The sequence below is a fragment of the Hippopotamus amphibius genome, chromosome 9 (genome assembly GCF_030028045.1).
Source record: "Hippopotamus amphibius kiboko isolate mHipAmp2 chromosome 9, mHipAmp2.hap2, whole genome shotgun sequence".
NCBI classification, from domain to species: Eukaryota; Metazoa; Chordata; class Mammalia; order Artiodactyla; family Hippopotamidae; genus Hippopotamus; species Hippopotamus amphibius.
Genome location: NC_080194.1, coordinates 77,582,859 through 77,608,709, shown reverse-complemented (window position 1 = coordinate 77,608,709; position 25,851 = coordinate 77,582,859). Strand labels below are relative to the sequence as shown.

General features: G+C 45.3%; 1 protein-coding gene across 4 annotated transcripts in view; it reads left to right on the top strand.

Moving 5' to 3' along the window:
- NTM (neurotrimin) overlaps nt 1-25,851 on the top strand; it is a 926,305-nt gene that overhangs the window by 489,431 nt on the left and 411,023 nt on the right. The window lies entirely within an intron of this gene.

The following is a 25,851-nucleotide window of genomic DNA, read 5'->3' as shown; positions in this document are numbered from 1 at the left end:
ATAAAGGCCTTCTTGGTCTTACCTAGGCTCCCGCAGTTCATGCAGGTTGGGGAAGATGTGGTCCATCACCTCTCCTTCTACACAAGAACAGTGTCAATCGCTTTGACTGACAGTCCAGCAAGACAAAGAATGGGAGCTGTGAACCTGTGGCAGGCGGCAGGCTGTGTAGAATCATGTTTTTCATCCTGATTTTAAGGGATTCCTTTTGAGATGAATTGTTTCCATCATGATGTTTAGTTTTCAAATCACCATTATTAAAAGCAAAAATGACAGCATCAGCAGTAAAATAACAGTAAGCAATTCTCCATTAAATAAATATTGCTGAGAATTATATGAAGAAAAGGAAATCTGGAATTCTATGTAATTAATTGGTCAATTTTCTTAATTGTAATATTCAAATCTTATAGGCCTGATTTTGAGGGCTGTAGCTACATCTTTACTATGTTGCTACGTCTTATGTGTTCCGTTTGTTGGGTGAATCTTTCTCCATTCCTTCTAAAACTGCCTATATTTTAGTATAATACTCTAAACTAGTTTAATATAAGCATAAGGAACACTTAGCCTCTTTTTGGTTTGTCTTGTCGAAGTCCAGCAAATGATTGATCAAAGCCTTTATTCTTGCCAAAGTTCTCCTTCTGATCCAGGAACAGGATCAGAGAATCGCTTCCCAATTCCAGTTTGGATTTTCTGTGCCAGTGACAGGGCTGCAGAAATGAGGAACTTTGTTGTGAATCATGATTGGAGAAAATTTTGGCATCTATTAATTCTGCAAAGGATGAGCTCAGTGGGGCAAGAGCTGGGTTCCCTTTCCTGATGCCCCTTTGTATTTTAGGACCCAGTGGGGCAGCATAAATAAGACTTTGAGCTCCAGCAGAATCCCAGCCTCATTCCGTGTTCTCTACTAGTTAACTGTGGATTAGAAGACTTACCAAACCTCCCTGAGCCTTTTTCATGATGCATAAAATGGGATTGATACTTTCTTCTTTACAAGTTTTCTCCTCACCATCCATTCTTTTCCACTTAACCAAAAACTCTGATTTCTTAGTCTCAGATGTTGGGCTTCCTAGAAACATTTTATGTAAAGAAAAAAATTGAATATAATAGCTTATAGCATCTGTGAGGTCCTTGAGGGCAGAATCCATGGTTTGTCCATTGCTGTGTCTTTTAAGTCCATCCAAGGAGCTGGTATATAATAGAGAGGCTCTGAATTGGTTTTGGAATGAATGAATCTCTAATAATGCAAAAACTCTCCTGTCCCACGTCTCTCAGCCAAGCCTTGTGTGCTTGCTGTTACAAGTAGAATGAACAGCAAATCAGGGAACATTTTTGTAGGACTGTGAAACATGTGATGGATTTTAAGTTACAAGAAGGCAGAAGCATCCCTATGTAGTTTCCTATTTACAGTGGCCTGTACATAATCTCGCACAATTAATCATGTAATAAGGACTTTGGATAATAATGGCATTGAAAATGATGATAAACCTCTCCTATGTGGCCTCCAAGGGACATTGTCCCAGAGATGGATACAGGCAGCTGGCCGAGAAAGATCTCTCACCCACTTCTTTGTCCTTTTGTTTATTATCTATTATTCCCTTTAGTGAAAGGCTTTCCAAGGGCTATTTTTTGGTTCATCCTCCTTTGGAGGCCGGTGAAGTGGCTTCCTGAGAGGTCTGGAGGCAGAGGCAGGAAGACAGCTAATAGGCAGGAGAAAAGGAGCCCTGTGTGAAGAGAGAGTCAGGCCAAGGGATGACACTTGACAATTTTGTTTTGAACTTCTCTGTTATTTCCAGTAAAGCAATTTCCTTGACATTTTCTGGTGGCATTTGAAAGAGGGGAGAAAGCAGATTGTTTTTCTTTATCATCTTTTTCCCTTTTCTCCCTCTCCCAAGTGATTTATCTTGTCTGTCTCCAAAAGTCAACACTCCTCAGCGTCTAGCAAACAGTGTGTGTTGTAGAAAGATGCACATCAGTGCCCCTCCGTCTGTGTGGGGCTTGTGTGTGTGTGTATGTGTGTGTAGGCAACAACTGGGACTCATAAGGCTGAGTACTGTCACGTAAAGCTTGGAACAAAGATCCCAGTCATTAAGTAAGCTGCAGGGCTGCACAGTTAAAGGCCCACCCAGGTATGCTCCGCTTACCTGCCGCCTCATGCAGACCACCTGGCCTGCCGCTGACCACCAGCCAATCTTGACGCTCCGGCTTGCCCCCAGGTGTCTGGCCCTGTGATCACGAAAAGACCAATTAATTTTAATCTTAGCCCAAACAAACCAGAATTAGAGAAATCTGCTAGAGGAATAACATATGAGTCATTCCAAAGCAGGTCAAATCCTGCCACGAGGAATGTCTGGACATGGCTTGTTTTCATCCTCTCTCTGTGAACTAGAACCACTTTAAAGAGATATTACTAGGAGTGCAGTGTCAGCAGGAGCTGAGAAAGGCCCGGTTGTGTGAGTGAGATATCCTCCCGTGCTCTATCTATAGGATGAAAATTGCTATGGCGATGCCAGAGGGGTCATGTAAGATGTAATGAAACAACATGTAAACTGTGAAGTGCTGTATGAACACAAAGCTCAATGCTGAGTGAACTGATGCTTGCCACACTGGGATCGTGCCTCACTCCCCTGTCTTCAGTGGCCACTCTTCCGGAGAGTTCATGTCCTGATCCCCCTGTTAATGATCTGTACAGGTCAGCACTGCTGGCCAGGACCCACACGGACCCCCACCACCTCACTTTTCTCTCTGCTTGGTCTGGGGCTTGGAAGGGGCAGGCTGTCTTCAAGCTTACCTCCAGAAGGAATCTGGCTAGAATTCCTAACTCACAAAAACCTCATAGAAACGTTCTCAGATGCCAAAGGCTACACTCAGAATCCCAGAGAGACAGCAGCTGGTACCGTGCTTCCCCTGAGGATGCAGCAGCTGCACAGCAATAATGAAATACACCCATCCCAGGCATGCTGAAATCTTTGTTGCATCTCCATTTTTTTTTCTTTAAATGCTTATGGGACACATGGAATTTATAATCAGAAACCATAAAATGTCTGATTTATTGCTCATCTTGATGACAATATTTAATAACTCATGTATACTTTATCACATCTTTCTAATGCTGTGTTGTGGAATTTTACTTAAAGGGGTGATTCCATCCTCTATATCAAACTATCTTTGGCACCAAAAGGGAAGAGCATTCTTCTTAGTAAGGGGTACAGAGGTGATGGGGGGATGCCCAGCTCTCTTCCAGGCAGTTTGGGGAATTTCAGTTTCCCAGGGCAGGCCTAGCTTCTTCTCAAGTGGTGAGAGTCTCAGGACATCTGAAAGACAAGTCAGGGCTTCATCATCTACTTCCAGTGCCGGAAGTTCTATGTTCAGAGATTGATTCCTTTGAACCTTGGAGGTGTTTCCTTTTTGGGTGTTCCCTGTTCAAATTCTGATATCCTCAGAAAGAAAATTTGTTATCAGGGAGATTGGGGATTATATAATAGCCAAACTGAAAGGAGCATCTTGTGAGAAGGAGATATGGGGTAGTGGTTAGAAATGGGAAGAGGAAAAGAGCTCAGGAGGGAAAGAGCAGAAGGCAGGACCAGAGTGGAATTGGCATAGTTGACCATTTTGCTTGGTGGGAAAGACTTATCACGCTCATCTCCTGCTCCTTTTTCTGGGTCCAGAGTCTCTTAAAAGAGAGAAAGATGTGCCTGATAATGAGGCCCCATCACCCCCAGCAACTCCAGTGTCTACCCCCCCAAGCAAGAATTCTATCTTCCTTACCAGTATATAGGCCTTCCAATCAGGAGAGCAGTCTGATGCCAGCGTAATCTTCCCATCCAGGGAACTCCTTCACGTGTTGCCAACTGTCGTAACAACGTCTCTTGTTCCTTTCCTGCCCAGGGTCTTCTCCAGGAGTGCACATGAAACTCAGTTGCCATCACTTACAGTCTCCTTCAGCCTGAAGCAGCTACTTATATTTCTGTCTCTCATGCCTTTATCAGACATCAGGTGTATCCAGACCTTCCATTCTGAAGCATGACCCTGAACCTGGTCCGTTCCATCTTTCTTTCTGACCAGTCCCAGGTGGTACATTCTTGGGAGGAATATCACAGAAATGATGCTGTGTTCTCTGTGCAACAGGTCAGGAAACGCGGGTCTACCATGTCCCACCTGGAGATGCTAAACTTGATTCCTTGTCAAGTTGGTACCTTCCAGGGTTCTCTACTATGTCAAAACCTTCCCTGGAAACAACACGAGAAAGACCACACCACACCCCACTCCCCAACCCCAATCTTCAACACTCTTGCACTTACACTGAAGTAAGGTCAATGAATTTAATTCAGCTACATATTTGCAAAATACAGAGTTCCCTCAAGGTGGGAGTGGGGACTATTCTTACCTGTCAGTTGAGTACCCATGTGATGTCTTAGAAGAACATGGCAGGCTTCAAACTCAAGATATGTTCAATTTTATTTTTCAAAAATATGTATTTGAAAAACACACATATATATGTATGTATATATATATTCACCTTCTGAATTATAGAAAGAGATGAATCTAGCTACTTGGTATCTATGGATAAAGTTCCCCCCAAAACACTTTGCTCAGGGTGTAGCTCTTCTCCTGCAGTCTTTTGCATAATTGTCCCAAATTCCTTTCTTCTCTTTAGACTCCATATATAGTCTTCTTCATGTGTAAATGGGCTGTGGCCTCAGAATCTTGAAACGCTGAAAGAATCATCTATGTGAAAAGGGCTTTTTTAGGATTTGTGTGTATAGTGTTTGAGATTTGCTCATTTTTTGGTTTTCGTGTGCTTTTTGGTTTTGCCTCCTTTAAGAATTACAGTAGAGGAGTGGAGCCAAAGGACCAAAGAGCTAGACACTGGAGACAAGGGAAAACCCATTTCCCTCTTTCTACTCTGCTTTCCCAACGTCCCCCACCATGCGCAGACACACGCGCACACACACACACACACATGCACACAGACATCTGGGTAAATCTCTAAACCTCTTCTAACCCAACAGACAATCCATAAAACTCTCAATAAAGAGAATCCAGAGGACCAACTCTGAGAGTGACTTTCGCCCCTTTTCTGAACCCCTGCTGAAACCTTAACGAGGCTCCAGCCCTTCCCAGCACCAGCTCTGGCAGCAGAACCCCTGAGCATGCTCAGTTTCACAGCGGCAGACCTGGGTGGGACGTTAAATTACACACTAAAGAGGGAGAAGACTCGGAGCAGAGGCTCACAGGCTATAAATACCTCCCAGGTAACAATGCAAATAAGGAAAGGGGATTATTCGTTTGCTCAGCGGGTGCTGGACCAGGAGCAGTGGCTTGGAGCTGAGGAAGAGAAAGGTTAGGCTGAGGAAGAGCAGAAAAGCTCCTCACACAGAGTTTCCTGCCCAGGGCTCTGGACTTTGGAGTCCAGTGCCCGGTGTCAGGGACAGAAGCTTGATAATCAGCACCAGGAAGAAGTCCTGCCACAAGGGTCAAGGGTCACAGGGTCTACTGCAAAGCTTTCTGGTTATTATCTATGTTCCTAGGGTGACATCCACACACCCTCCTTTGCCTCAGGCATTGAATTTCTAACCTGGCTGTTCAGGAGACAAATTCCTCATGTTTGATCTTTTGTGCTGCTGAAAGACCATCTCCAGCTCCTTTGGCCCCCAAAACTGGGGCCTATATATCTATAATCAAGTATGATTACTAGCATCCAGCCCCGGGGGTGCTAATCCCATATGCAGAGATGTAGGAAGGACCCCAAGTCAGATTGGATGGGCTGGGAAGTGACGTTGTGGAACGCTCAGAAGACAGTAGAAGCAGCAGGAAGAACATTCCAGTAATAATTATTACTGATTAAAGTATTATCTGACTGTGTTTTATCTCCTCAATAAAAGCATTAAGAGGAATAGAAGAAAAAATAAGGACTTGAATGTGAAGCCCACCTGGGTTTGAATCTTAGCTCTGCCACAAGCTAGATGAATGACACTGAACAAGTGTTAACCTCACTGAGCCTAAAAAACTAGGATAAGATGTCCACTTCCGGGAGCTGGTGTGAGACTCCGGTAAAGTAAGTAGCACAGGCCTGTTACCCAGCAAACATACGCTTGCCCTATTTCTCTCTCCTCGTGCTTCCACCCAACTTTTCCACCTTCCAAAAAGGGTGTAGGTTACCAGATTTGGGGGCGAAATGACACACACGCACATGCGTACATGTCTGTGTGTGTATGTGTGTATGCATACGTGTAGGAGATATAGATACGGATATGGGTATAAATATATTGAATTCTCCTCTCCACCCTTTCTCCACCAGACCTATCTGCTACAAAGCAAAGTACATGATAAGCATTTAAAAAGCGCTTACTTAATTTCATTACATTGGGTGGTCTTATTGACATCTTCCCAAGCGTGCTTGAAACAGAAGTTCCTTGATTTTTTTTTTTTTTCTGGTTATTTCTGTTGTCATCAGTCTAGGAGGTGGCTTGGTGGTCAGAGTTATCACCATCCTTAGGTGTGAGCAGGGGTCCAGACTTGGTGACTCCCCAGATCCGAACACTCTGAGAGCTGCCTCAGCACAGATGCTTTGGGCCAGCCCTCCACCTTGTGATGAATCTCAGGCGCATGACAGACACATAACGCAGAGCTACTCAGCTTAGACCTGACACCACTTAACAGGCATAAAACCTACACGTGCCTCTCTTAGTTCCAACTCTTTTCTTCTGAAGGCCACTCTCCGCCCTCTTATCCTGGTCCTGACTCAGCCAGGTGTTTCTCTCTTTCATCCAAAGGGCATTTGAATCACTGGTGGAAACGGCTCATCTGCAACCACCTGGCAGCCCGAACTAGTTCACTGCTCCGTGGGATTCCCTACTCAGAAGCTCTCCACTGCGGCCTTTTCCCCAGCCTGCTTCCTGCTCTAGGAAGTCTTCAGCCATAGAAGGCATCCATCAGTCATGAACTGGGTTTCCCGAACCCCCATGAAACTTGTCAGAAATCTCCTTATTGAAAGGAATCAGAATATCTCCATCTGATCTGCTTTTCTATGCGGATAGCCTGTATATTTCCACTCTGATTTCACTACTTTCTCATCTCCCATGAAAGCCCTTGCTCAGCGGACCAACTGAATTGAGTCTCTGTTGTTGGTTACCTATCTTCCATCCAATTGTCCACGTTAACACACACTGAGCGCTTGCCATAAGTTAAGACAATACAAACATAAGCAAATATAGTTTCTTTTTAAAAAATATTTATATATTTATTTATTTATTGGCTACATTGGGTCTTCATTGCTGCGCACAGGCTTTCTGTAGTTGTGGAGAGCAGGGGCTACTCTTCATTGCCGTGCACGGGCTTCTTATAGCGGTGGCTTCTCTTGTTGTGAAGCACAGGCTCTAGGTGCTTGGGCTTCAGTAGTTGAGGTGCATGGACTCAGTAGTAGTGGCTCGTGGGCTCTAGAGCACAGGCTCAGTAGTTGTGGCACAAAGGCTTTGTTGCTCCACATGCATGTGGGATCTTCCTGGACCAGGGACTGAACCCATGTCCCCTGCATTGGCAGGCAGATTCTTAACCATGGTGCAACCAGGGAAGCCCCTAATTTCTTTTTAACAATTTTTACTCTCAAGAGTTTGAGGAGGCACTGCAATCATGGAAACTACATGGATTTGGAGTCAGAATCCTAGATTGGTCAGTTATTAACTATACAATCCTGGATAATTTACTTGATTCTGCTGAATTTTACTTTGTGGATTGTAAAAAACCTACCTCGAGAATAACTGTGAGATCTCATTATACACATGCATGCGCACGCACACACACACACACACCCAGCCTCTGACACAGGGCAGCCAATAAGTAGTAGACACCAGTGTTGAAGGCACATGGGACATAGTGTACAAACAGAGTGTGCAACAGCATTTTCCTCCCCCTTTAAGAAAAATTGAAAAAAGGCACTGAGCAAGTTTAGAGGAGAGAAAGATTATCCTCAAACTTATTTTAGGGAGGATCAAGAGGGCTTTAGGATTGTCCTATTTTCAACCTATGATTCATTTCTTGCCAATCACTGAATACCTCGTCTATGTACTGTTCAATGCTGGTGATGGCGTAATACAACAGGTGAAAGGTAGGACCACCCACACCCTCAAAGAGACAGGTCTATGAGATGAATGGCTATTCAAAGGGCACACACCACACTGTACAGGACAGGCAGCTGCAGGCTGTGGCCAAATGGCATATTGTGCCCATCTCCACCACTAGCAGAGAACCATTTCACACAGAGTTTTCCCTTTGCCCAGCATGAATTAGTTGGGATTTAGACAACTGGGTGAAATCCAGGAAAGCTTCACAGAGGAAGGGTACATTCCAACCAAACACCTGAGAGAATGTCTTGCCTGTAGGGAAAGGGTAACATTACATCACATTACACTATACATGAGAGTTCTCCAGAAAAACAGAACTCATAGGATGTGTGTATGTATACACTACAGGATGTGTATGTAGATAGAGGTTTATTTCACAGAATCAGCTCACAGGATCATGGAGACTGACAAGTTCAAAATAGGACAGGAAACCAGGCAGAGTCAATGCTGCTGTTTGAGGCTGAAGGCTGCCTTCTGACAGAAAATCCACTTCTTGAGGGGAAGGCAGTCTTTTCCAATTAAAGCCTTCAATTGATTGCATGAGGTTCACCCATGTTATGGAGGGCAACCTGCTCTACTCAAAGTCTACTGACTTCATCTCATTTAAAAGCTACCTCCACAGAACCATCTAGACTAATGCTTGCCCAAATGTCTGGGTGCTGTGGCTTAGCCAAGTTAACACACAATACTAACCACCCTGACACCACGGAGAAGTCACTTCATGACACACACGGTTAATATGCTCCCTTCCCTCCTAGAGTGTCTCACAGACAGTGGGTTTGGACTGAGCCTTGCACAAGAGGGGGGCACAAAGGGGAAAGAATATTCAAAACAAAGAGATGAGGGAGTGTGTGTCTGCAGAGTAGAAAATGAGAGGGAGCAGATATTCTCTGCAAATTTGTGACGGATGCCAAGGCAGGAAATTCTGAGCCTAATCACAGAGAGCCTTGGGTGCCACATTGGAAAGTGCAAGCTTGGTGCAATAAGAAACTGATAAGAGTTACAACTTTCTACTTCATTTTATTCCTTCTTATTTTTCCTAAGAGAACAGAATGGATCAGAAAAGTTCAAGACAGTCATGAGTGACTGGTCAGGCTGTATTAAATGCACAAAATCCATACTCCCTGGGACAGGAAACATGTGGCAAGTCCTGGTACACACCCTTCCTGAGGATGGGAAATGTGGCAGTGCCCAGAAGAGGAAAGAACTCTTCTGCGTCTCAGCCTAATGCCCAGGAATCAGCCCAAGCAGCCCCCCATAAAGGAGAGAATCAGGGGCTTCTCTTTGGTTGTTTCCTGCTTGTCAAGATCTACACATCAGCACACAACCTTTTCATGCCAATTACAGTGCATCTCACATAATTAAAAAGGAAAAGTCAAAACATTAATATCTTGTAGTCAAAGGTCATGATATCTCCATTCACCTTTCCAAAGTTGGTGATAGAGGGCTTGGGGGGTCTTCCCACCATAAAATCCAAACAGAGATCACAAGCTGACACATTCCATCTCAACGCTCTGACCCCACCAGGGTCAGATCCTCAGAGACCCTGGAGTCATGGTCGCGATCACAGAGACTGAGAACAGAGAAGGAAAAAAGCACCACCTAATGTGTTCCCTTCATTGTTCAGATGCGGGAACTGGAGTCTAGAAGGAAGAGATTTTCTCCATGTTACACACTAATTTGTGAAAGAATTAAGACTAGAATTCAGTTTTATGACCCCAGACAGGTGCACATTCTCTTTGGCTTATGTTAGAAACTCAACGTCTGAAACACTAAAGCAGAAGGGTGGTAGGAGACGATGACAAACTAGTGCCAAAGGGAGGCCTATTTCCCCACCTTCTCTTTCAAGGTGCTGAGCTGTGAAAGATTTTCAAAGTAATATAAAAGTATGAAGCTCATTTTCACAGCAAAAGAAGAGAAAGGGCAGCCTCATATCCTTTTACATGGGAATGACCTGCTGTCCATAGGCAGAGGATATAGAATGGGGAGGAGTCTTACCTCTAATTAAATGGCTGCATGTTTGTGTGTGTTGGGGGGTGTTATATGGTAGCCACAATTAATAGTATTTATAGTTTCTTTAATTTTTATTGGAGTATAGTTGCTTTACAATATTGTGTTAGCTTCTACTGCACAGCAAAATGAACCAGCCACCCGTATACACATATGCCCTCCTTTTTGGATTTCCTTCCCATTTAGGTCACCACAGAGCATTGAGTAGAATTCCCTGTGCTATACAGTATGTTCCCCTCAGTTGTTTATTTTATACATAGTATCAATAGTGTATATGTGTCAGTCCCAGTCTCCCAATTCCTCCCACCCCACCCCTTATCCATACATTTATTCTCTACATCTGTGTCTCTACTTATGCTTTGCAAATAAATTCATCTACACCATTTTTCTAGATTCCACATATATGTGTTAATATACTATATTTGTTTTTCTCTTTCTGACTTACTTCACTTTGTATGACAGTCTCTATGTCCATCCACATCTCTACAAATGACCTGGTTTCGTTCCTTTTTATGGCTGAGTAACATTCCATTGCATGTATGTACCACATCTCCTTCATCCATTCATCTGTTGATGGACGTTTAAGTTGCTTCCATGTTCCAGCTATTGTAAATAGTGCTGCTATGTACAGTTTATTGGATACTTCATATGAGGAGGGAGCTATTCTAAGTGCCTCATGGGAATCAATCTATTTAATCTTTACAACAATCCTATGAGCTGGATACTCAGTGTCCCTATTTTACAGATAAGGAAACTGGGGTGTTGGAAGTTATTCACATCCCCAGGGTCTCACAGCTACAAAGTGGCAGAGCTGATGTTTGTGGCTTTGGAGGCAGGGCTCTTAACTCCTACCCCGTGGTGCCCATCTAGCTTTGGCTACCTAAAGAAAATATCATCTGTGAATGCATGACCTCCACAAATAAGAGATCTCTGGGTCTAGCACAGGCAAACACAGGGGTCCTCATAAAATAGCAGGGGCTCCAAGGAGAGAGAAAGTGTGGGGAATCTTGGCAGCAGGGCGGTGACGGAAGAAGGTAAGCAATGCTGTCTTGAGCTGGTGATAGGATCATGTCTTTGAGGCAGATGGACAAATCCTGGAGGAACTATAACCCCAGTAGGTTACTGGGACAAAGCACTCACACAGAAAGAATACTGATGTCCTTTTTAAGAACTTTATAATGGCTAGTAATTGTCAAGTGCTTCCAAGCTCCAGGTCCTGTTCTCAGCCCTGTTACATGTGTCACCTCATCCACGCTTCACAGCAGAGCACGAGGCAGGGATTGTGGTGTCTCTATTACCCAGAAGAGGAAGCTCAGGGGGCACAGAACGTTTCAGAAGATGAGCCCAGATTTACAAGCCAGGTCATAGCTGCATTCACTTGATGCTGAGAGTCACGGAGTTGGGTCAGAGCTCTGCCATCCCTCATCTGAATGTAATAACTAGTCCTCAGGAGTGGACCACGGTTGCTGGAGTTTTGAGAGTAAGTCAGTCTGCAAAAACTGGGCACCAATTTGCAGCCACGTAGCTGGACCCAGAGATTACCATACTAAGTGAAGTAAGTCAGACAGAGAAAGACAAATATCATATGATATCTCTTATATGTGGAATTTAAAATATGATACAAATGAACTTATTACAAAACAGAAATAGACCCACAGACATAGAAAACAAACTTATGCTTACCAAAGGAGAAGGGGTCGGGGGGGAGGGATAAATTAGGAGTTTGGGATTAATAGATACACGCTACTATATATAAAAGAGATAACCAACCAGGACCTACTGTATAGCACAGGGAACTATAGTCAATATTTTGTAATAACCTATAAGGGAAAAGAATCTGAAAAAATGTAAATATACATACATATGTACAGATGAATCACTTTGCTATACACCTGAAATTAACACAACATTGTAAATCAACTACACTTCAATTTAAAAAAAACTGGGCACCATACAGATGATGGATGGTAACTAGACGTGCTGTGGTTTTCATTTCGTATTGTATGCAAACACTGAATCATTATGTTGTACACCTGAAACTAACATAATGCCATATGTCAATTATACCTCAAGTATACAAAGAAATCTGGCCACCATGCATAGTCTGGGGAACATGACAGATGGGATCCATTCATTCACTCACGTGGAGCACTCACGGAGCTCCAGTCACTGGGTGTAGTACAAGGAGCATGAAGGACTCCTGCCCTCACAGAGCCTACAGCCTGGCAGGATCCACTCACCAGGAAGAGGAGAGAGACGGCATCTCCGTGAGGACCAGTCTGATGTGGCAGTGCCCCCCTTTCAAACCTGCACTTTTCTCACTATTCCAGGCAGGTGGGGCCCCTGCAGAGAGCATCTGACACATAAAAATGGCCTTCTGCATCTCTGCTGACACGTCGTCCATATTTGGCGGAGGAACATCCTCATTATGAAATTAGATGCAATTCCCGATACACAGACTAATAGAGAACAACCCACGCTCTTCCTCTGGAGCCACAGCAGAAATGGCCAAAAGCAAGGGGGGGGGTGGGGTGGCGCAGCAGCCCCCGCCCATCCCATCCCATTTTCCTACCCACCTGCCATCACCTGCTAACGTTGTTAGCTCACCGTGGGTACGGCATCGCATCGCGTCATCAGCACCACTACAACCGAAGGCCTTTGTGTACTGAGGCTGCAGTCAAATTATGGAACAACTAGATACATTTTACACAAGAAGTTGGCTAGCGGTACTCCCAGGACCCCTCATTCCCAGCACAGGAGTGAGCAAGCTTTCTGTTTCCAAAGGCTGCACATAGAGGTCACATATCAGAAAGATGGAGTTGATGGGAAATGAGGAAGGACACCCTGACGACTCTTGGATTCGTTCTTTGCCACCTGGAGAGGGACGGGAGGGGTCCCTCCATGGAGATAGGGCACAGGCCCTCTACCTTCCCTGCATCTGCCCTGCTGTTTCCAGGAGACGCGTCCCTGCCGTGTGGCTCTGCCAACTAGTGTGGTTTCCCCCTGACTGTCGCACGAGGCAAGCGGGACAGACACAGGGTGCTCAGCAGAGCCAGGACACCCATGTGATCCCAGCCTGTTCCGTTCACTCTGCCCTTGTTCACTGCTGCCTCTCCCTCCACCCCTGCCATCTGTTTGTGTAAATGCTCCCCACTAGGAAACCACCAGCTCCCTTGAATAAACTCATGAGCTGGAAGGGCTACTGGATCTGCGGGGCCAACTGGAATTCCTGAGACGTCATTCTCTTCCCCTGGCCCTGCTGCCCACGGGTGCAGCAGGAGACTCTCTGCCCTGGGGCAGGTGGTACTAGGGCACATCTCCGCAGCCACCACCCGGGCTCTAGGTTGAGCTAGAGGGCAGACCCCCTCCAGTCCTGGGTTGAGTTACACTTGCTTGTATTTGCAAACGTAAAAACGAGCAAACTGAAAGTGTCCTTTCTGTCTGGGTCCTGGGCACGCCCTTTGGGTTTACAGAGTGAACCGTGTGTGTGTTGGGCGGGTGGGGGAGTACAGCTTTCTTGCTACTCGGTGGGGAAGGGCTTCTCTGCAGGGTTGTTGGTTGCACTTCTTTCAAAACCACAGAGCTATGCGAGGCTTCATATGAGATCTCTGCACCCCAAAGGGGCCAAAGGAGGTCAGAGATGTTGAGGGATGTTTCCTACAAGGCTCTGATCAGGACCAAGCCAGAGCTAGTCTTAGCTAGCAACTGTCCTTCCACTTTTCCAGCAAGGAGGAGGAGGCTCTCACAGGTCCCTGGCCTGGGATTCTCTGGCCACTGCTCCCAAGGCTGCTGTTCCCATCTGTCCTCCCGACGACACTGAGAGCCCTTGTTCACAGAGTGCCTGCCGTATGCTGGGCTCTTTCGTATATAGTGTCCCATTTGGTCCTCCTGATAAGCCTGTACCTGGGCACTGTTATTTCCAGTTCACAACTTGGGAGCCTAAGGTTAAGGTGGTCAGATCACTTGCCCAAGGCCAACGAGCTGGTCAAATCCACATCAGTACAACTCCAAAGCCCCTGATTTTTCTACCAATTTTCACTGGGGTCCTCATATCAACTTCTTGCCTGTTAGTAATTCACCGCATTTAGCCACTGTGCCTTGTGCCCCACTTCTGCTTCAAGACTGCAGGTGGAGACCAGAGCCATCTTCTTCCAGACCTACCTTTATCTCCCCAGCAAGCTTCCATCCAGGCCCCCTGGGGCCTGCCTCCCCTTTGACTGGCCGGAAACCAAGATACTGAAGTTCTGTAGTCGATTGCTTTCTTCTTCACAGGAAAGACATATCCTCTGCCCCCAGTGATTTTGCAAACATTTAATAGCCAACATTTATTCTTTAATGCTGATACTTCTACCCTCCCTTCTGGGGTGAGCCGCATGGTGGCTGAGCCTTGGGGGGTCCAGGGAAATTCACAGGCTGGTAGGAGATCTGTGGTAACCACCTGACAACACAGAAGAATTTAGGTTGCAGGTTACTAACGCGCAGGGAATACTGGTGAGACATGGACCCTTTTTTCCAAGTGCCGAAGAGAAACTGATTTTGCTTCTGATGTGTCAACAGCTGTGCCTCCATCGCGGTGCACATTAAATGAGGCATTTATCTACACGGGCCTCCTGGTGTCAGGGCTGCATTCCACTGCAGATAACAGGAGCCCAAGTTCACAGACTTCACTGTGGAGCATGAAGCCCAGTGACGGGCAGGCTCCCTGCAGACCAGCTGCCTGATGGCACTAGCATCCCAGGGTCCTCTTATCTCTCCTCTTTGCAGTCTTCAGTGTCAGATTTTTGTCCTCGTGGTTGAAAGATGGTGGCTTCATCTCACCCTCACTTTGGTTTCTAGGAAGGAAGTAGAAAAAGAAGTTAGAAGGGGGAAGAAGTGTTGCCAGAACAAGGAAATAGATCTGTCCTAGAGGTCTCTGGGAGGTTTTGCTCTTGGACCACTCGCCTGGTCCTCACCACGTGTTGCCCCTTTGATGCTGGGGGAACTAGGAAAGGCAGTTTTTAGTTAGGCCCACTGGTGCCCTAAACCAACTTGAGATGTTGAGAGAGGAAGATGGGGAGGACACATATTGGTGGATAACTCGCTGCAGCTGCCACTCAGATTCCTGCTATGTGAACTTTTCTAGGGTAGGGAAGAAGCCATTAAAAAGAAACTCTTATGTTCAATTGCCCTTAAAGACAGAGGTCTCCATGGCCCCTCACATTGTCTGATACCAGGGCCTCTGCTTCTTGTCTGCCAGCCCAATAGTCCCTTATCCACTGCTGCTCAAACCTTCTGTGTTGTTTTACTATACTTTTTACCCTGGGGGAAGAGTTATTAATTTTGTCTATTATATAAAGAATTTGTAATGATAGGAGAGCAATTAAAATATGATAATAGTGGGTAGAATTGTTCAAACTGGATCAAGCCTCTACCCTTTTTAGAAGCTCCAGTGAATCCCCACTTCCATCAAAATGGAACCCAAACTCTATCAAGCCACGTGGGGTCCTTCAGCTTCCCCTCCCACAATTCCTCAGACACAATTTCTCACTTTTTCTTAAACAAGCCATGATTGTTAAAATATCCATTTCTTTGTTCTTTCTGTTCTTTGCTACAAAAAAAAAAATTGATCCCTTTTCTCCAACTGGTAACTTCCTACCTACCTTACAAAACCTACAAAAGCCACCTCTTTTACTGTGTCCTCCAAGTCCTTTGATCCTTACGCCTCAAATTTCTCACTAGATTGTCACTACCTTAGCACCCATCACACTGTTGGTAATTCATTTACATATCTGTCTCCACTAAATTATGAGCCACTGGTATGTGGGCACAGGCTCTTACATACCAATGTAGCACTTGTATCTAGGGCAGCACTTGCTACATTGTAGTCACTTATTAGGTCATTAGAACAGCACAGTTCCAGGCACTTTGTATCAAGGAAGCGCTATTATTGTCAGCCCCATTTTACAGATGAGAAAACCGAGGCAGGAGAGGATAACTTGCCACATTTATACACAAGTGAAAGAGGCATGATTGGAGCTTCTGGCTTCAGTGCCTGAACTTTTAGTCATCGCTCAACACTGCTTCCCAGTAGAATATTTGATGAAAGAATGAATGAGAACGTGGATATTGTCCAGCCTGTTTTGGAAAGGGCATCTCATACTGCAGAGAAATGTGTAGTTCATCCCCTCCAGCTTAGGACTCACTTTTGACCTGTCTGCTGGCCCAGCTCTCCTGCCTTAAGCAGTGAGGCTGGCACAGGTGGGTTCTGCCCTGCTGGGGTTCAGGCCCAGATTCAGTCCCTTCAGGCTAAAGGCCGCATTACAGCATCTTGGGTTCCTGGGTGGTGCTCGTTCTCTCTCTCTGTTTTTTCTCTGTCTCTCTCCCCTGCCCCTCATTCTCTCTCTCTGTCCCTCTTCCCTTCCGCTTCCCTGTCACAGATGTAAAATCTGCACAGCCATCTCTGACGCTTCTAACCACAGGCATTCAGGAGCAGTCTTGCTCCAAATCCTGCCTCCTATTTTCATATTTCCTGTGGCGTTTAATAGAAATAGCAGAACAATTGCTCATCCACAGGGGGTAAAGGGAGCAGGGTTTTATATAATCAAATGTTAAAGTGACAAAGTTTTCCAGCCAGTGGGGGAAGTAGAGGGAGGGAAGATATGATGAGGATGGTCCAGGGATGAAGGAGGAGCCTGGGCTGTGTATCTGTGATGTGGGCTCCAGCTTGAATCCACTTTGTATCTGTGACACAGACGGCAGATGCAATGTGTGCCTTGGGTTCTGCCTCTCCTTCCAATGGGGTCCAGCATCACCTCCAGATGGTGAGTCTCTGCCAAAGGCTGCTTGGAACCTCCTGCTTCTAGAGGGAACTCTGCATTTTAGAAGTGTTAATGCTTTATTTTCATCCCCTGCATTGGCTGAAGAGAAAAAAAAAATAGTGGTTCATCTCCCAGCAGGAACATTCTTAGCCAGATGAGGGACAGAGACCAGAAACATCTGTCCATAGCAAGCAGGCTTGGAGTTTCCCATAAACACACATTTCCATGAAAACCAAACAAAGGAAGATGTGAGAAAGGCCAGACATGTCCCCACATTTAAATGAGCCCCGTGGCCTCATTTCTTTCCAGGACAGGGAGCAAAGGCTGCGGGCTGCTGTCTGCACCCAGCCCCACACCAGGCCAGTCCTACCATGGCCTCCTTCCCGCATGCACCACTGCACATGGACAGGCTTTCCGGCCATTTGTTCTTTGATGTACGCTAAATGAAACGTAATCACCCACTTTGTCACTTCACATGTGACTTTGACGGTCCAGTGTGTGGGCGTTTAAAAAAATACATTAGAAGGCTTTGAAGGGGAACCAGTGTTCCTTGGGGAATGGTCTCGGGATTTCTATGTGGTTCCAAACAACAGAACCACTGGAGCTGGTGCCTCCAGTGAGAGCAGCTGCCTCCCTGCAACCACTGCCCATCACCGACACAGAGGCAGAAAGGCAGGAAAAGAAGGATGGAGTCAGGCAGGCAGAGAGGGGCACGACCAGAAGACTTTAACAAAGAAGACAGGGAAGGATGGAAAGGAACTTGAGAGTGCAAAGCACACTGTGATTCGCCTCTTGCATGATGAATTGTTTCCAAAACCAAGGCTGGATGTCGCTGCAGGAACCCTCTCCCTCCACCTTCAGAAACATCCTACTTGAGCATGCATTGTCTCTTTCCCAGATTCCTTGTACTCTGAGTCTCATTTCTCTTGCTCACAAAGACTCCTTCCTAGATGTGCAAAGCTCCTCCCTCTGCAGCAAAGTTCACCTCCCTCCACCAGGACCCTCCTCCCTGACCCAGTTCCCTTCTCTAAAGTAAGGCACCTGGCCCTTTTGAGATAGGGCTTTCACATGCATGTGGACACACACACACATGTGTGCGCGCACACACACACACACACACACACACACACACCACCCCACACACCTGACCCTCAGAGCTGTCACTTCTTTGTGGAGACACACACTATCCCCCTGGAAACAGCTCCCTAAACACAATTTAAGCCTGTTAAATGCTGCTAGGGATCAGGCTGTGAGTTTCCTTAAATGTGAAGGCTGCTCATTACTGCAATTAGTTGGCGTTGCTGCACTATTCGTAGGGCAGCCTGCCTATAATAAGCGCGGCAGCAGCCTGCTGTGTGCTGCAGGGAAGCAGAGGTGGGGTCTGAGCCCTGGGCAGTGTTTACAGTGGAGGATACAGGAAATCCATAAGCATTCTCAGCTTTTGTAAAGCAAGGTTGCACTATTGGGTTTATATTAGCAATTTTCAATCATCTTTTATTAGTGTCCCATTGATCTTCTGTCCATTTCGTTAATGTATTGAAGCATAATAATCTGAAGAACTTTCATCCTTGGTCAGCTGACTATAAAAAGCATCACCACCCAATTGCTTATTCAGAAGCTCTGAATCCTTCCTGCACACCCCTTTAGATGGGAACAGACAGGTGCTGAATGAAATGAAGTTTCTCTTAAGTGAAGTAGACTGAGGGTTCCTACGAATCCTGTGTATTTCTGGCTGGACCCCTTCTGGACCTGGGATGGCAGGTCTCAGGGAATCTTAGGAATCATTCATACAGTCTTTCATTCTGGCCTCATTCTAGGCAAGCATTTCACTGAGCCAAGCGTGCAAATGAATTCCAGCTCCAACCTGGCCTAGCTATATGAATGTGACTCAACTGGGTAAGACCTGTAGGCCTGTATTTCCTTACTTATAAAATGAGGACATTGACCTAGATGACCTATACAGGTCTTTTCAGCTCTACAGTAAATTGGTTTAATCAAAAGACATAGACCCTCCTAACTATGGGCTTATCTTATCATGGGGAAGATACCGTGTATTTATACCCACTTGGAACACAAGGCAATATGTTGTACATGCTAGAGAAGATATAAAATATAACAGACATCCAGAAGAGGGAGACATTTCTCAGTGAGATGACCAGAGGGGACTGCCTGGAAGAGGGGTCATCTGAGGTCTATCTTGAGGAGTGAGAGTTTCATCAGCAGAGATGGAGCGGAGGGTGGGACTTGCCGTTTGATGGTAACATTGTACTTGCGGGAATGGAGAAGAGATCTAGAAGGTATAGAGTCTTGCATTCCAAAGAAAAAGGACAGTCTTCCACTGGGCCCCTTCTTGACAAGGTTCTGGAGCTCATGCCACCTGCTCCTGATTGTAGGATTCCTTTGGTCTCATAAATGATCCCCTTATCCTGCCAAAGTTCTCCCCACCTCCCTGTGGGCACAGGGGGTATTCCACAAGGAAGGAGGCTGGGTCCTTGCATTTATTAAACTGCAGTGGAGTAAAATGAGTCTTGAATTTGGTGTTAGAAGATTGGATTTGAGACCTAGATCTTCCATATTCTACCCTGGGAAACTTGTCTGCTTCCTTCACAAATATGAGCCTTTATTAACTCACCTGTCAAATGGGGGCAATGGTTCTGCTGGACAAGATGTTTGAGAGAGAATCGGATTACATGACAAAAGGTCAATTACTTTGTAAATCCAACATTTTGATTTCTATCATGGTTATTATAACTGTGCAGAGAGAATGTCATTTTAATAAGCCCATCAGCCATTCCACAAAAGAAGTAATACATCTGACTTTAAATTATGTGTACATATTACATAGCTGCTCTCAGGCAGTGTGTAATTGCCTTGACTGTCAGGCAATCCTGGCAGATTTGTAACTTAAGTCAGGTATTCGGAGCTTTTCCACCTGCCTTTCTCCATGCATTTTCTACCGGATATGGAATTCCTCCAGTGGCTTTAGGGGACATTCGGCTGCATGGCTGTTGTGAAGGGTTACCACACCCTGCCATCTGGGTGATTGCACTCAGGTGGTAGAGGGAACTGAAGGGTCTTGGATGTCCAAGCGCAGTTTGTCTTCCTCTCAAGGAGGGATCACATTGTGAACGGGTCCCTAGAGAGCACCAGGTCCTTGTCCTGGACTGTCTGTGGCACTCAGGCTGGTCCACACCCTCAAGGAGCAAGAGTGTTTTTTCCCCTGATGGAGGTCCACAGCCAGGGCCCAGCCTGCCTGAGCCCACGGGCCAGCAGGACCCTGGCGGAAGGAAGCTTCTCTCCTGTGCCTGCTGCTGCTTCCCTGGGAACAGTCTCGCCTGCGCTTTCTCTCCCCTAGGGCAGAGCTCCGGCATCATTTCTAGAACTTAGCATCACTTCACACCGTCCAGCTCTATGTCAGAGGATTCTTCCTGGACTGAAAGGATACAGGGAGACAGACAAGGACAAGAACATCAGAGGACAGCATGTTTGCTTGAACTTGAGGATGTGGCCAGCGTGATCTTGGTAATTTGTAGGGATTCCTGTAGGGTTAGAGGTTTAAAAATATGCCCTTGTTCATCAATTGCTTTGGGGGCCCTGACTGTTTAGATAAAGGCGGTTTGAATTGCATCCCTGCTGGTCTAAAGTATATTTGAAAGTGTGAAAGTTGGGGGAGGAGAGGGGGAGCCAGAAGCCCACTCATGCAGATATAGGAACTTAAATGACTCAGTTTCCTTTTCCACAAAGAAGATAATGACGCTGGTTGCTTTGCTGGCAGGTTAGCTGGTATGTGGGTGCTATGTTAATTAACATCATAAAGAATTGCAAAAGCATACAAACTTTATTTTTTTAAAGAGCCTTTGGATGTGGGCCATTTTTAAAGTCATTCTAGAACTTGTTGCAATATTGCCTCTGGTTTATTTATTTTTTTTATGTTTTGGTTTTTGGCCCCAAAGCATGTGAGATCTTAGCTCCCCAACCAGGGATCGAACCCGCACCCCGTGCATTGCAAGGCGGAGTCTTAACTACTGGATGGGCAGCGAAGTCCCAGCATACACACTTTAGAAGCACCCTGGAGCAGTACGATTCTTGGTGCCTGAACCAGCCAGTGTATGTTAGTATTTATAAGAGTGAGGGAGCAAGAGAAAGCTGGCAACAGGAAGCAGAATACATGTGCAGGCAGAGCAAGACCAGCTCAAGGCTGAGTAAAGGAGTTTAAATGAGTGCCATTCTCATAAAGTTAACACAGTTTTCCTGATGAAATGCCAATGTAATACTTAGGATGCTTTGGGCTGCAAGTAATCAAAGCCTTACTAACAGAAGCTTAGAAAATTAGGACATCAAAGAAGCCTGGAGGTAGGCTGTCCAAAAGCTCAGTAACAGTGTCTGGGACCCAGGATCTCACAGCTGGTCTCCATCATGCTTGAGATGTGGGGCCTTCATTCCATGAATAGGAAGTGGCTGCATTTCTCCAGCCCGCACACCAACACCTGACTGTGGTCCAAGGCAGGCACAAAGGGGGCTGGAAGAGTGTACCTGTGTCTTTTAGGTGAGGGTGGGGTGCTCAGCCCGTCTACCGGGCACGTGGTCAGCTCTAGCTGCAAAAGACACAGGAAAGTGAACAGCTGGCATTTTTAGCTCTGTTGTGGGAGGCAGACTCTGCTAGTAGAAAAGAAAGGAGGGAAGAAAAAAGATGATTTTATATAGCTGTCAGCACCTAGTGTCTTTGTGAGCAAGGGGCTTGTAGATTAAGATCTGTGATTTGTTGGGAGATATTCACTCTGTGAACACCTGAGACGATGGTGCAGCTTTCCGCTCCCTGCCAGCAATCTGCTTGCCTAATGAGTTTCTCTGCAGTGCCCGCCCCCCTGTGCATTCAGGCTGTAAAGCTCTGGCTTTGTGGTGCCTTCTCACAGACTCTCCTGGGTATGCATGTGGCGCCTGCAGTGTAGGCTGGATTCCTCTGGTGTACCCCTTCCATGAAACAGAGAGGATGTGAATGAGAGCTGGAGGACCCCCAGCAGCTTTGCAATCTTGTGGGTTGACTAGCCCTGCAAACCTGGATATGGTATTGATACAATGTGTGTATGGTAGCCCTGAAAACCAGTATGAACCCCTGCTTGGGCCTGACAGAAATGGGGTAGTTCTATTGAAAACGCCGGCAGACCGCCTAATGAGACATTCATCAGGTGTTCAGTGATACTGCCTAACCACAGGCTCCCATCTGCTTGCATCCTTCTCTTCCAAAGAAGCACCAGTGTTGTTTGTTCATAACCAACTGGCCTCCCTTCCTCTCCGCTCTCGCAGTTGCAGACCAGCAGCAGCTGCTGCAGAGGTTTCCTCCCATTAGACCTGAGCGGCCGATGGACGTTGTTCCTGCCCCTCACTCTTTCCTGATGCATTTTTCATCATTAAAGGGAAAATGTCATTTTGGTGACAGACATTAGTATGATTGGTGTCAGGAATGAATCTTCCATTCTCTGTCAGCCTTGCTTCACACAGTCCTAAGACAATGTTCTGTTAAAAGGCCACTTCCATTTCCAGCTCAAGCAGCGTTTGAGAAGGGCAGGCTTCGGACGTCAAGGCTGGAGCTGTGCTAGGGAGCACGGCGGGAGCCTGACCCTTCCAGCACCAGGAGAGCCTGAGGAGGTTTCTGGGAAACCCATGACTTATTTCTGCCTGAATTCTGTTGGGAACATAGTCTGATAAAGTGGAGTGCAGCTCCATTTGGTGACAAAGTTTTAGGGATAGATTTGCCATCATCAATGGCGTATAGAGTGATATAAATCCAAACCCTTAGATTGAAAAGCTGACCTAGAAATGGAAAGTTCTGTTTTCTTTCAGCAAAAATGTAGGCCAACCTCTCTAGATGTTTTCCTAGGTGGAGATCTGAGCCTTGAATGAGCTAGCGGTAGTGATGTATTCTACCTCTATAGCATGCCTCATCTGAAGATGCCCTACATAAAGCAACCTTTCAGAACTCATTTAGAGCTCAATTTCCTCAAGCTGAAATAAAGGAAATGGTACCCAAGCTCTCCCTCTCAGTGACTGAGAGATGATGGTTTAATTCAATGGATATTTTTTGAACTCACACTCAGGGCCACATGTTTTGCTCAGCCTGGGAAGGTGCAAAAATGAACAAGTGATACCTGTCTTCCCAGAGCTTCTAGTCTCATAGCTGAGATCAGACAAATAGGCAGTCGGCTATAAATCAAAAATGTGTATAATAAGTTCACTATTTTGAAATATATGTCTTTGTGATATCATGTATATCCTAAAAAGGTTTGATTCTAATGGGGAAGAGGGACAGAAGGGCATCAATAAAAGTAATATTTTATGTAGAAAATGGAATTTTAACCGGTCCTTGAGGTCTGAATGGGATTTAGAAATCTGTGGATGGAAGAGAAGGGAACCTACAGATGGGAAGTTTGAGCAAATGTTTACACTGAAAAATGCAAAGAATCTGAAGAGTCACAGGAGGGTGGGGTGGAGTGTGGGGGAGGGGCCACAACAGAGCCTGAGGCTGGACAGTTAGGCTGTCATATTTCTAAGAGACTTGATTAATTAGCAAACCTGGGAATGTGAACTATGTGTTAAAGCAGGGGAGTCACTGAATTTTCCTGAGCAGGTAAAGGACATTACTGAGCTATGCTTTAGAAAGATAAAGCTGGTTTCTGTGTATGGGATTGTTTATATCAGGAGCTATCTAATTTATCTGATCCAAGTCTCATTAAGAAAATATTTTGTAATATCTTCATTTCCATGAAAATTAAATTCTTAGATAAAATAAGCTACCTATATACCTACTTGAAAAAATGGCCTATTCAATGTCCTCACTGGACCTATAAGATACATATATAGAAAATGATTGGTAATCAAGTAAGTATAAAATAAATCTTTAGGCACAACTACACCATAGGATGTAATGAAGTGTAGAAGCTTGTGTCTGTATACAGAATCTTCATGAATGTGATGGTACCATGCAGACAAATACAGGGCTGTGGAATGGGTGACTCGCATACAGTGAGCTTCACCATTGGTCATGTGATCTTTCAAACTAGTGAACAACTCCTGGCGAAGATCTGAACAAATCAAAGCACAATCTTCCCTTAGCTGACAGGCAGTTGCATTCCTAAAGGATTAGTGAACACTAAAACCTTGCAAAAATATTTTGTGTTGATGTAGCAAATGGAGTACACTTCAGGCTTACGTTTAGGAAAAAAATCACTCACCTAAACGTGAGGCAGGCGTTCGACAATGGTGACAATATCCTGAGCATAACTGTGTCTAGCCTCCCCAGCTCTCATGCAGTGAGTGGCTTGCGTGTCTCTACAATTACAGTGACAACCAACCTCCCCCCCCAGGGTCTACGCTGCCCCTGTAAGGAAGCACCCGTCTAGGGAGAGGCAGGGTTGGAGGCAGAGAGATGAGTTAATATTTAATTAAAATAGTAGAGAAAAGAAACAAGGGGAGGCTTCATGGTAGTAGTGGAGCCTGGAAAAGAGGAGAAGACATGCCTATACACATGAGATAAGGGGTATCGACAGTGAGGTTTAAAGCTCTATGCAAATATTGCTGCTTGTTAGAGTTGAATGTCATTATGTTCACTTCCAGAAAGGAAATCTGAAGCCCTGAAAAGATGCAGTGACTTTTCCAAAGACATGGAACAGGTCAGGAATTGCATTAGACACCGAATGCCTCTGACCTACATTTTCACTATAATTACTAATGCAAGGGAGCTTCTACTCAGTGTGGAGAATTATAAGCAGAGAACTAGAGCAGAGCCAATACAAAGATGGAAACAATTTCTGGAAATTGTCAAATTCCAAGAGCTCTATTTAGCACCTCGTTATTTTATGGAATGCCTGGAAAACCCCAGGATTCCAAACAAAGATCAAGCTTCTCCAATTCATCCACTTCCGTATTTGCTTAGGCCTCTACATACTCATCAGGAACATTTGAGACAAAGGAAAGAGATAATTACAAGGAGAGGTTTTTCAAGATATTGAAGGTTAACAGGATTCTTGGCATTTGTGTCCTGTCAATTTCCACGTAATTATGCTCAATTCCCAGAATTCAGTCAGTTGTACCTGTTAATGCTTGAAGATGATATCCTTGGAAAATAATCTGTAAGGTCATTTTTTTAAATTTTCAGGTTCAAACTAAGCACCCTGGCTAATAGTCTGATTATTATTAATGTTATTCTTGGATGGAGCGGTAGGAGGTCATAAATTGGATGTTGGGATTAGAGTGGATTTTTTGTGAGAGTGTGGTGGGCTAGCTTTCCCAAGAGCAAAATAAGTGTATTGAATACACATAACCTGATGTGTAAATGTCTCCTATTTTGGTTTGGTAAATAACAAGGACATGGGAAGGGTGCTCCAGTTGCCTAGAATTCTACTGCCTCTTGGAAGAAAGAAAGGGGTCTGGTAGAGATGCCTGTGTGCTGAGACGTAGAACCAACTGGCCTCCTGTACAGATATTGGGTGTTAGATTCTAGATGTTTTTACATGTTTCCTCATTCAATTATCCTTCTTACATCGATATGTTACCCTGTTCTGTGCTGAAATAGAGTGATTATGAATAATCCCGTCCCTTTTTCTGTTCTCCTGTACTTGCGCATGTTCCCTTTGTCATATGCATTCCATTTGTGATTCATTGGTTATCTGTACAGTTATTTCTACTGTTTATCTGAAGCCTTGGGGTCTGGATGGAGGTCATGACAGTCCCTGTTGCATCACATTACCTGCCCTGGTACCTACCCAGGTAGGTGAGAAGACTGTTCTCATCCCCCTGGGCAATCAGTAAAAACCTTTCCAACTAACTTCCTTGAAACTTGATTGGAGAGAACGTTTTCTAGAGCGCCTCTGGTCTTGGGTTTGTCGTGTCTTTGAATCTCTGGGGCCCTGTGTGTGTTATTCAGCTGTGTC